Source organism: Hippoglossus hippoglossus, chromosome 13 (assembly GCF_009819705.1).
Source record: "Hippoglossus hippoglossus isolate fHipHip1 chromosome 13, fHipHip1.pri, whole genome shotgun sequence".
NCBI classification, from domain to species: Eukaryota; Metazoa; Chordata; class Actinopteri; order Pleuronectiformes; family Pleuronectidae; genus Hippoglossus; species Hippoglossus hippoglossus.
In genome coordinates, this window is record NC_047163.1 from 9,736,245 (window position 1) to 9,748,899 (window position 12,655).

A 12,655-nucleotide genomic window follows, 5' to 3' on the forward strand; every position below is an offset into this window, starting at 1 on the left:
GATTCCTCTTATGAGAAATGTTCATCTGTGTGTATATCTTCAGAATCTCTGCAAAGATGAACCGACAGCAGTTTTCACAGTAGCTGCCCGTCGGTGCGTCCAAAAGATGTTCACATTCGCCGGCAGTGATCATATTTTCCATCATTTTGCTGCCGTGCTCTCGAAATAAAACCCCTCACCCCTTCTCCATTGGCCATTTGAGCTGTGTTCGCTGTCAGTAAACGCAGCGTGTTATAGACTCCTGGAGAGTATTGGATTTTAATTGCGCTGTGCCTGGGGTGACACAGGTATTAAACTGTCTTTTGCTGCGAAAAAAGGTGCACATTTAAACAAAGATACATAGACACATATTGCATTGCTCTAAAGGCCTTGTAGTACAACATTAAACATGCACACAAGCATGCATTGGTAGCATTTATTCGCAATCCATGTTTTTTCTGATTTGAAAGGTGTGGTCTTAATTGTACCTTAGTGGAATCTATTTCTTTGGAAAACCTTTGTGCCTTTGTATTCTCAGATCAGTTTGTTTCCGTGTAAGCTGTCCCTCTTCCAAGACATGAGTAATGTGTTCCTCAGAAGCAAACACCATGACTAAAACATTGTTCTGCATTTTATCCGCATATGATTGTGAATCACAGCGAGTCACTGCAGAACAACAAGATTGTTACCATTTCAAGAACCTGTGTTTTTTTTCCATCAGATGATAACAAATGTATTATTGTTTGCTTGGTGTCTTCGGACGAGGTGAGAAACTTTTGGTTTGGATCAAGGTCACTCAGGAGGGATGTTCTCCCAGCACCTCCCTTCACCAACTGTCAGGGGAGAAACTCTGCTATCAGCACCAGACCGGTTGCCCAGTCCTCCTCCGCACAAAAACACGCACATTCACATACAATGCGGCACCAAAGTACAGAATTACACAAAGACTCACACATACGACACACAAAAATACCCCTGTTGCCCGCAGAGAGAGGTGCTTTCAGACTGATGCCGATCATGAGGCCTTAAGAAGAGGAACAGAAAAGTCATGAAAAGGAAAAAAATGGTTTAATGTGCAAACTTTCCAGACTGTCACAGACAGCTTGGGATTTTCTATATTTGCTTTTGTTATCTATGAGGAATGGGAAGGAGGGAAATAATATTTTGTGTGTGCCCCAAAAAACCCAAATTCCACTACGATAACAAAGGTATTTTGTTGTTTTTCACAACCCCATGGTACTGGTATAATTGCTATTTGCTGACGATTCATGTGACTCAGGATGAAAAAACACAAAGTGATAGAGGAAGGTAAGCGGTCGCAATATTGAGACTGGATGTTATTCACATAAAGTAAGTAAACTGCATTTACTTACTTTAATGCTTTACCTTGTTGGGACCTACTTAATGTCTGAGTCCCCACATAGTGCCTGTGTCCCGTTTTGTCCTCACACTGGGATTCATTCAGTCCAAAACACAGACTCAGATTTTTCCAATCAAAATTTGTGCAGAAATGGTTTTTTTTTTATTATGCTCTCGAGAATTTTTTGATCTTTGAAATGCATGGTTATCATCCTCTTCATTTGCCCACTCGTTTTGCAGTAGTGGGCTTTTATCAATAGGAATCTGCTGATGTGAGATGGACTGACAAGTGACATAGATACTGCAGCCTCTTCAAAGGACTTTCCATGTGGATTAGATAAGATCCTGTTCTAATTTTAATGAAAGGGCTCCACTCCAATGAACGTCAGGGGTACGTTTTTTTATGCTAGCCTGGTTTGACTGTGGCCTAACAAGGTATTGTTCTATTGCCCCCAAGTGGTCAAAAAACCTATTAATGTAACTTTATAGCCAGAATTTCAAATTCTTTGTGTGGTGGCTTCCAATGGTAGCACCAAAATAAATGTTTTGGGGAACAGAAGCGTACGTCTCGATCCGTGAGGCCCAACATGGATCCAACCTGCTTCACTAGCACTTTTTCCAGTAGTGGAAACAAAAACTTATCCAACTACACTAAATGTAAAGATAAGGATGTAAAGAAATGACCTGTACATGTAGAGGCTAAACGTTTTGGTCTTTGTAAAATGAGAAACACCTTTTGGACATGACTTGTACAAACAAGGTGCAGATTCTCCACTAGGGGCGCTGTTTCGTCAGACCTGAGCTGATATTTTCAAACTGCTGCAGTTGTTACTTTTCTAACACAACTTTGACAGAAGGTCCAACGTTTACTCTCCTAAAATACTTCTGCCCTGTAATTGCATAATATTGAGCAGACAGGTGCTTCATCAACATCAGTCTGGGCACTTATTTTACTCCATCTCTCACTCTCACACACTTCCACAGACATGCACACACATTCTTACCCTCGTACCCTTGTCCCTCCACAGACTCACATGCTGACAGCTGGAGGTCGAGAGGGTCAAGTTGAATGCTGCTACAAAACCTTTGATCTCAGGCTTAGTGTGATCATTTGTCCTGGTTCAGACTGTACCAGGGAGCTGACTGCTCTGCTGTGAAGGATTTCCCCCGTCTCCAGTGCATTTATGCGTAATTGGTCCCGAAACTAACCCTGTCATACTTGTGGCGAAACCTTCCAAATAACTCTCTTTCTCTTAATTGTTTCCCACGGGACACTTTAATCAACTAAACATGAGTTATTTTCCAAATCAATGCTCATTTGCTGGAGTCTTCCTCAATGCATTTGGATCTCTTTGTGTCTGAATCGGTCTGAGCGAGACCCAGAAGAATTACCGCAGATGGAGCTCATCTGTCATGGCCACTTAGCGTGCCTTCTCCAGAGCCGGTTCCTTTACCCTGCGGCACCTCAGTGCCGGGCTCTCAGAGACTGATAAACTACTTTACTGTGTCCCACAACTGTACAATTTGTCTTAGTACACAAATGACCTGACAGAGGGACACTGGACCATGTGCTCGAGTGACTTTGCTCGCAGTGTGGGTGAAAATTCACCCCGAGCATTAGAGGATCGACGAGTAGATAATCAAGTGTAATTACTGTCTTCATTGACTTAATCAAAAGCAAGTTCGTTTGTGCAAAGTACTGCTCGAGGATATGTACTAAAGTCGCTGTAGCTCTTTTAATAAGTCACCATTTTTAAAGGGTTTTTACATTGTAACTAATGGTTTTTAATGGTGGCTAATAAGTAACTTACTCATCTTGTATAGAGATAAGTTAAATTAAGAACAAATGGTAAAAAGTGTAAGTTTAAAAAAGCTGCGGAGAACCTGAAGTGAACGTCATGAATTAAAAACTTTGTTTATTATCCCCAACATTGATAATACTGCTCTTACCAAGCAGAACAGGGGGGGAACACAAGCCAAAGTTAATTATTAGCAACTTGGAAAACCAAAATGTAATATTGTATTAGTTTGTCTTATTTTCTGTTAATGTTTGATGAATATTTAATAAGTTGCTAATTATAAAGTCTTTACAAAGGTTGCTTTAATAGAAAGTGTTTTCATTCCAGTCTTATATCCTGACTGTATTAATTATGAATTCCCACCAGTGTCTTTACAATTCAGTGAAGCTGTCTAAACTGATAAATATGTTTTTCCTGTAAGATGCCTATTTGTCACTTTTGTATTGCAAGGAAAATGGGAGGGGTAAAACTGACATGCATCAACTTCCCGTTGCAGCCACAAAAGCAGAATAGGTGGGTTGCACAACGATTCTCTTTCCTGGTATCACTGACGACTACGGTAATCTCAAAGTACTGAAAAAACGTCACTGCGTTGAAGCAACCGCTGGTTTCAACACAGATTCTTGTCATCGCACGGCATGTTTCAGCAGGAATCTGGGCACGGCACAGTGTGGACAGAAAAACAATGCAGGTGCAACGGTGGGATTCATCCTAATCCGGATTCTGAGGATGGATTTGAGTGAAAGCAGCCGTTGATCAAAATGTCAGGCATGTCTAGACCGATTCCTACAACAGCTCAGCTCAGTCCACGGTGAACCACCAGGATTCCTTGGGTTGGAGCTGTGGTGTGACAGTGGTTTAAACTGTGCTTTGTGACAAACATCCCCAGCCCTGGCGAATGTGGTCACCTCTGTGTGGCGCTCGGTTTTCTGCGAAACAGACATCTTACTGTTCGGAGCAGATATATACGTCCTAACACGCCGAGTTGATCTGTTAACCACAGCTGACATTCCTGCAATTCAATTAGGATTTATACTCCTCGCCTCCTCCCCCGTCTCTCCCATCCCATTCCCCTCTGCCCTAAATTCTCTGACAGGAAATGTTTCACTCTACTCGACTTTGAGCAGTCAGCAGACAAACTGTCCATCTCTCCTCTTGCTCTTTCACCCTCGACACACCAGAGGACCATTCCTTCCTTCTCGACTTTCCATCTTTCTCAAAGTTTCTGCAGCGAGTTAGCAGATGATGTGTGTGTGTGTGGGGGGGGGGGGACATTATGCAGCAATATGGTGAGCGCAGCGTGAGGGTGCAACACCCAGCAGGCTACAGAGAGAGACTTGTTAATACTAACCACTGCTGTCTGCCTCTCCCAAGTATTTCAAATGGCTCTGGCTCATCTGGAAGCTGCTTTCCGTAAAGCCACTGCCCTCTAATGTTCTGCAGCGACAGCACAGTGACATCCACATTTGGCTGTATAACCCCCCCCCCCCCCCCCCCCCCCCCGTGCTGAAACACGCTTGTTATTTTTAGTGATGTTCAAATGACAGATTTCTTTTTTTCTTTCACGCCATGCGGCCAAAAATTTCAAATGGAGCATCCCTGTCTCTGAGATGTGCGCTGGATTGGAAAGAGCGAGATTGAAAACACACTTCCCCAGATAAAAATCGGCTGCCAGTTGACTTGCTGGGGAGTTGCTGCGCTTCCGCAGTGTTTTGAAGAGCGCTCTAGTTTGATAGTACGCTTGCCTGGGAGAATTTGAAAAGTTTGCCCAGCCAGGCTTATCAGCGGCAGGGTGGATGATAGGCGAGCTGGTGCGCAGCTGTCAATCAAGGGGAGCTTTCTTACCAGAGGCTCAATCCCACATGATCTGTTTGTGTTGGGCTGACTCACTCATTTAGCTCCTTGTTTAAAAAGCCTAATGCAAACACATTTATTTAATACGAATTAAATTTCATAATTTGCCTCCTCGTCGCTTTGCCTTTCTGCCAGAGCCCGGTTGACAGTCCAGTTCTAAAGAGCTGTTTTACTCTGAAGAATGGTGCCAGGTACCGTACAGTGCAGTTTACTGGATTCCCGTGACAGTGAGCCATGTCTGCTGCCGCTCTGCCTGCCTCTCTGTGGTTATTGCATCAGAGGAATGAACGAGAGCGCAACAGTGAGATGGGGCCCGGAGGGAAAGAGAGGTACTAATGGGCCCTTAATGAAAATCTCTAGTCTGCTCATTAATGTAGAAATATACACACATCATGCACATGGGCTGGGGACGGGGAGGCAACACACACATGTACACTCACACACACACACACACACACACACACACACACACACACACACACACACACACACACACACACACACACACACACACACACACACACAAACACTCAGGTAAAAACAGATGGCTTTGTCACATCACTTACTTATAAAGCTCCACTTTCATCTCCTCTCCTCTCTGTCACGTAATGCTGTCTTTCACTCTAATAATAAAGAAAAAGAAAAATGATGGATTCTCATTATTTTATCTGCATTAACGCTCAGACACTTTACATAGGTTTCCCTTTATGTTCTTCCCAGTGACCATCCAGTTAAATTACTATGTGCTGGTTGTTTTCTTGACCTTTTGTTTCTTCTTCAAATAATTGATTCCATTAAAGCCGACATGCTGCAGGAATTCATTATGCTGATTAGTGTGGAGCGGGCTGTTGGGATGGAGGGTTGGAGATCAGAGGGAAAGAAAGTGGGGGGGGAACAAAAAAAAACAGAGAACTAATTTGTCACATCTCTTCACAGTCAGACGCCTGGATGATTTGTGTCCCTGCAGGACTGTAACTGTGACCCACCTGAAGACACACGGGATCCTCTGCAGTCAGGACTTGCAGATTAATAATGAGATGGGTTACAAACCTGCAGGATAATATACCATAATGCACTAGATAAAGATGTTGCCGTGTAATTGTGGTTGTGTTATTTTTACTAACTGGCTTTAGGGAATATGTTTGGACACCTGCTTCATCCTAAGTGACAAATAATGGTTGTGTTAGACTCACTCATGCACAGATGCACACAGAGGTTTGCTTTTTCACAGTGCAATAGGTCCATCTGGTGGATAAATCAGAAACACTGCTCTTAGTGATCCACAAAGAGATTCCCTCCACATGTAAAGTCAGAAAGACAAACTCCATAGTCCTGATTCTGCGCAGAAATATGTTCCAAAATCTATCTAGAGTTAATCTGAGGCTTTAGAGTACAAAATTAATGATATATAGAATTTCCCCTGCATTGCAGTCCAGTGAGGAAACACAGACAGAATTATCAACCCATTTGATCAGATTAACTAATAAAAAGTTTATGAATATGTTTTAGTGGAATTTCTCCCCCAACATGAACAATTGAAATAGAGATGGATTTTTTCAAGGCAAGTCCGCACAAGAGGACTATAACGAGAAATAACTGTTGTTTCCCAGTTAGGAATAAGAAACACATTTCAAAAATAAATAGTCCTTTAATAATCAATACATTTAAATCAGGTGAACTTCATGAACCCCATTAAATCCTCATTACAGTCTGTATTTTACATTTCTGTGTCATATTGTTTTATTAATTTGGCTGTAGGCCGAAGAGACCTTACCATTTTTGTTCCCCTCTGCTGGTGTGACCCTACATTACAAGTATACTATGGTTTTACTGGGAATGTACTTTTAGTTTAATAATGACACAAGACAACGAACGTTATTCCAAAAAAGTGATCATATTCCACACATTTTCACAGTGATATGCACCATGTCATGTGCATTTTTATCTAACAGCCATTAGCTCCTAGCTAACATATGATGCATATCCTAAATCATATTTTATTAATATGTATATATATTATTGTATATGTTAAATATACCAATAATTTATTTATTTAAAGTACATTTGTATAGGGCTATAAGAATTCAGCATGGACCAGTGCAACATACAATAGCATTTACAGCCTATTAGTGTGCACTGCCTGTTCCTAGATGAGCCTTTATACAAACACACAAAACACATTAAAAATATATAAAACAACACAATGATACAATCGAAATCCCTCTGAAAAAAGAACATGTTTGCCCAGAATAGAATTGTTAGAAAAAGAAAGATCTTAATCGTGTCTCTAAGGAGGGGCTATTTCAGTTTCTTTTTCAGGTCTTTTACATTATTCAACACATATATCAAGCTCACTTCTCCCGGAACAGGAACTGATGATGATGATGATGATGATGATGATGATGATGATGATGATGATGATGATGTAATACTCACAGCTTGTTTTGGGCAAAACTACTTTCCAAAACAAATCCTTATCTCTAGCAGTCCATTTATGGCTTAAAGGGAAAATAAAGATCTTTATCTTCTCATCACTTGTCCAAAAAGCACCTTTGGAGTTTACGCCATGTTTTTAGTCACCATGTTCGCTGTAATCCATGCGTGAACGTGGCTCCAGAGGAGAATATCAGAGGACATTTAGGACACTTTGAAGACACCACAGGAGCAGTAAGGAGGCATTTTATGTTTCAAGAAGTGGTTCCATTTACTTCAATTGTATTGGACTTGGCTGCAACGCTGTTTACCCCCGAAATTCAAAAAGTGTTCTGTGGACTCAAACACTTCACTCCATCGGCATAGTGGTGAGCAGATAATGAGTGAATTTCCATTTTCCGGTGAACCAACCCTTTAAAGTGTCCATTTCTCCACACTACACCAAATTGACATTAACCACTGCCATCATGCTTGTCAGTGATGACAGCTACGTGTGTTTTCTTTACCCTGACCGTGACCTGACAGCCTTACTGACACTCGTGACCATCCTGGAGAACATGTAAGTCCATTATTTTGTTTCTTCAAACGCAAAAAAAAAAATGTATTGCTCCCATGTTTATTTTTCCATATTTTTGAGATGCAATCATTTGTTCACGAATTGTGAAGAGAGAGAGAGAGAGAGAGAGAGAGAGAGAGAGAGAGAGAGAGAGAGAGAAGAGACAGCGGAAGGCAAAAAGGTGTTTGTGTATGACCATACACTCCTGTCAGTGTTGCCATGGAAACAGGGGCTGTGAATTAAATGTGTTCTGTCAGGACTTTCTGACCATCAACTCGGGCGGACTTGAAATGGCGCACACACGCAAGCAAACAAAAAGAAACTAATTCTCTCACTCTGCACTTTCATCATCAATAAGAGATGGAAATACGCCTCATGTGTTATGGACGACTGCCCTTCACACATTCACACGCACACTTTCACAAACATCATCAGTTACTGAGCCTACAGGTGCACACACACCCAAATTCAAATGTGCAGTGAAAGAGTTCCCAAACAAATCTAGTTCATGCTCTGAATTTGAATGATGCTTTATGAATATTTGTATTCCTTTGCAAAATTGAATGTTTTGATATTTTTCTTTTGTATGAATTTTATCATGGATTTTATTTGATGCACGTCGACAGTCTTTCCCTCCCCCTGCCTTTCCTGCCTTTATCTCTTCTGCCTCTCCCAAATAAAGTACTCTAAAATACTAAGTAATAATCTTTAAAAAAGACGTTTCAATTTAACTACAAATAATTTAGACTTGTTCTAAGCATCAAGGTCGACATCCAAATATACAATTAATTTTTCATTGACATTTCAATCTTGAGCTGCCAGTTTGATGAAATAACTTTTTATTCATCATTTACTTAAATATCTATAAGAGAAAAAGTTTCTGACACACTGAGAAAAACGTCAACAGTTCATACCCTGATTTTTTCAAGGAATGATAAAATAATGAACTCGATCTATTTATTAATTATTATATTTCCCAGAGTAAAACACAATATGCTGGAAAGCCCAACATTGACAAGACAGACACACATGGTAGCAGCTTGATAATGCATGGAATCAATGTTTGGCCACTAGGGGGCAGGAAACAACAAAACAAGCTGGTAGACACCATATATGTGGTTTAAAGACTAAATATTTACTTAATTGATTTTAAATAGAATATATTTACATGGTTTTTGATCTGTTTTAGTCCCCACAACACTCTGGTGTTGAGCTGTTACTCAATGGATTTATTTGTGTTTATTATGAGGAGGAGTGATGAGACTCAACAATAGTAGTAATTAGAGTAGAAATAATAGATTCACGCAGGCTTCATATATCTGTTGTATGTGCTGGAATACATGTGTGTTGACTTGTATCTCCAGGAACTAACTTGCTCTTTGTGTCTGCTCGCACATCAAGTGCATTTCGGCCCTCAAAGTAAATCAAACTGTTAACATCAGCAGTTAAACAACCCTAACATGTCTTTATTTTAAACGCTGGACCCCGCAGAGCGGCTCAGCACAGCTTTAAAGATGGAGTCATTATGGATTCATGACACGGTCTATTCATCCTCCTCTCCTCATTCAATTTCACTGCTCGCTTTTATGCAAACATAATCTTCCATTCTGTTTCCGTCTCTGTATCTCTGTGTCAAGTGCTGCTTCATTAATATTTTATTGACATAGCATAATCACGCACTTAGGGCTGTGTGTGTGTGTGTGTGTGTGTGTGTGTGTGTGTGTGTGTGTGTGTGTGTGTGTGTGTGCGTGCTGTGTGTTTGTGTGCAGCAGGATTTGTGTTTGATGGGAGACACCAGCAGTTTTGACAATTTGTAGTTACAAACGTTGCTGTGCTGAATTAAGGACGCACCACCAGAGGCCAGTGAGCAACGTTACAGTGAGTAATGTTGCTTTCTGGTTGCTTTGGAACTATCTGCGTTTTTTTCTCTCTATATCTTTTAAAAAAAGCCTTTATTGCTTGATATCTATGACTTTTATGATCTGTATCTTTATTATTTACTTGTTTTACTCTGTGAATTTCACATCGTTTGTTGTAAAGCACTTTGTTACTTGTGTTGAAAAGTGCCGTACAGATAAAGTTATTATCATCATTATGATAATATAATGTGAGCTGTGTGATTTGTGCGAACATGAATCATGTATATGAGCCTGTATGCAACACAGTGCATTATTAATGAACGTGAAGGGTATATACACAACATGTTAGAGAACATCCATCATTGATTAGCTGCTTTCATTTCATGGTCCAGATGAATCTCAACAGAGACACAATGAGGTTTCACTCCTCAGCGTTCACATGGTTTTATTCTCATTTCCAAGCCGATATTGTGGATGAATGATTTATTAGACGTTGTAAGATGGGTGTAATTCCCAAATCAAACCGTCGCTTCATTAGTTTAAATGTAATTTCATTTGACTTCATGAGAGTCCATTAAACGTTTATTGAGGCAGACACAGTGATGGAAGTGTAATGAAAATGTCAGGGTTTAGCAAACACCTTTCTTTTTTAGGTGTTAACACAAGAACAGTATCAGACGTAATAAGCCTCATTTCACAGATTTGCTATCAAAACTCTCGACAAACAGGAGGCAGCGGTGCAAAAAGACAGATAATTTCTGTTTGCACAGGGTAAACTCTATTCAGGCAGGAAGATCCAGCTGTATAATCAGCCTGCAGATGGAAAGGTTTCTTTGATCGAATGTTATTCAGTAAAACAGGGATATTACAGCCGGGAAATAAGGTGCTGCAGTATTTCAGCTTGTGATTCGGCTGGTTTTTAAATAAGCATGTAACTGAGGAGAGAAAACGAATAGAACAAAACAAAATTCACAGTTTAATCATTCATAATAGGTTCAGAATATGCTTTGTGTTTATACTGTAGCAGATACTGCATATTATTCAGTGGCCGTGGCACAGGAGCTGGAGCGGGTCGTCCACGAACAAGAGGGTCGGTGGATCGATCCCTGCATGGCTCCTCCATTCCATGTGACAAACTGTCCTTGGGGAAGATACTGGCCCTGATGCATGAGCCAGCAATATGTGAGTGATGTGTATTAGAGGAAGTACTGGACTTAGATGCACCATGTGAATGGGTGGAAGGCAAAAATGTCCAGTAAACCATTCTGACTGGTCACCAAGACTAGAATCATGCTATATAAATGTATATATGGAGATATTCTTGCATTGTATTTAGAGTTACAGGAGCTCCTTATGCATTCCTAATCTACGTATGTGCGTATCTGTATGGGCTTTATTTTGTAATGTTTAATAGATGAAATGTTTGGATTTGACAGTTTACATCTAAACTGACACTGCAGGATGCAGCATCATTTTAATCACTTATTTACAACAACACATGCCTCATTTCCCATATTCTCGTATGGGGAATATCCTCAGTTAATATATGTCTCTTCTTCTTCTCCATCTCTAACAACCATGACGTGATATTTAGTTTCAGTCGTCCCTCTGTGACAGGATGACGAGATGTGTTTTGACAGAATGTTAGCGTTTCATATTTTCGAACGGATCCCGTTTCATTACACTTGCTCTGTTCCTCGCCGGTGCATTTGTCTCGCTGCACTTTCACCTTGTGCTTTTTCACATGAACAAACTATTGCATGCACCACGCAGCAACACACACACACACACACACACACACACACACACACACACACACACACACACACACACACACACACACACACACACACACACACACACACACACACGCACACACAAAGTAGGTCACCTTGATGTGTGATGCTGAGCTCAGCTGGTGTATCTGTATGTGTGTGTGTGTGTGTGTGTGTTTGTGTTTATGCTCCCTGGTGGATTGGGTTTTGTCCTCTCATGTTCCTCTCTGTGTCCTCATGTCCCCAGAGAGAGTCTGGTCATAGGACTGGGCTGTGAGTCACTTAGCCCAAACCTCAATTCAATTACACGACCTGGAGTTAAATGCACTTAGAGTCATGTTTGCGTTCACGTCGATATCCGTGCTGCACAGGGCGAAAAGAACTCAGCATCCATAGAGTCGTAATGGTGGTATCATGATGAAGGAGTGTAAATACATAAACAAGCATGGGCTGTCATCGTTTAGATCCCTGTGTGCATTTGCAAAACTGGCTTGGGTCCAAAAATCTATCAGCAGTGATAAACCTAGCTCCACACAAGGAGTATTATTTCTATCTACAGCAAACCACTGGGATCCATCAACACCCATGAACAAACACACACACACAGAGGCCAAGCTTTCACACAAGCTGGTCGCACACACTCCCATCGCCAACATACATGTAATGAAACTATTTTAATTACAATCTATTCATTCCTTGAGTCGTCATTTGAAACACGTCTCTGGTGACAAAGCAGATGAACATGTTTTCCGACATTTAAATGAGTCAACCAAGGATTCAAATCCCACGAATGAATCCTCTGCCCTCTTATCTCATGAGAACTGCTCCAGACTGGAATAAATAACACATGTGTTTAAACTTACACTGTTCTCAGTCATGGCTCAGAGAACATGAGGCCCACACGTGGTCACAAGATACCACTAAAATCTTATCTAATTTAGGTCCCCCCCCCCCCCCCCGTTATTTTAACCCCTGTCCTGATTCCATTAAGGAAGGTTTTGAAATTCAAAAGGATAAAAGGTAATCTGTTGAAACTGGCTT